Source organism: Lipotes vexillifer, unplaced genomic scaffold (genome assembly GCF_000442215.2).
Source record: "Lipotes vexillifer unplaced genomic scaffold, Lipotes_vexillifer_v1.1 scaffold241, whole genome shotgun sequence".
Taxonomy (NCBI): domain Eukaryota; kingdom Metazoa; phylum Chordata; class Mammalia; order Artiodactyla; family Lipotidae; genus Lipotes; species Lipotes vexillifer.
Genome location: NW_006784922.1, coordinates 2,863,705 through 2,864,529, shown reverse-complemented (window position 1 = coordinate 2,864,529; position 825 = coordinate 2,863,705).

Sequence of the window (825 nt, the reverse complement as noted above, 5' to 3'; positions counted from 1 at the left end):
CATTTGTTACAACTGAACCCTAACATTGACATGTCATTATCACCCAAGGGTTGTATATTTTATGAGTTTTGACAAATGTATAATGACATGTACCCACCATTATAGTATTGTACAGAATAGTTTCACTGTCCTAAAAATCCCCTGTGCTCTGCCTATTTGTCCCTCCCTCTCCCCAACCCCTGGCAACCACTGATATTTTAAGTGTCTTCATAGTTTTGCCTTTTCCAGAGTGTCATATAGTTGGAGTCATTCGGTATGTAGTTTTTTCGAGTACCATCTTTTACTCCCTGTCGTTGAAAATTCAATTAACTATTCAGTTAATTGATATTCAATTAACTATCAAGATAAGAGGGGGGGGAAGGAATTTTATTCAAGCCAAACAGGATTATAATCCAAGTAGCCGATTCTCAGAAAGCTCTGAGAACTTTTCCGCCTGTTAGAAGCCTAAGGCACAGTCATACATTTTTGAGACAAAGGATTGTACATCAAAATGACAAACTGATATTTTACATAAAGTTCACCAAGCATACATAAACCAGGTGAGCAGCAAGTCACTGTGACCCCCTACAGATCTGGGAAAGAAGGCTATTGTTTTAAGAAGTTACATTGCTAGCGTCAGAAGAAAGAAAAAAAAAAAAGATCTTTGCAGTTGAGCAAGTGCTCCCATGTTTGATGAGCTCTGGTTAATGTGTAATGCAGATGCATGTGCACATTAGGGAGGTAGGAGGCCCAAAGGGACACACAGAGAGAATTTTATGTTTAATTTTTCTTGTCCTGTCTTAAAATACCAGTTTCATTTCATCACTACCAGCGATTACATTAGTG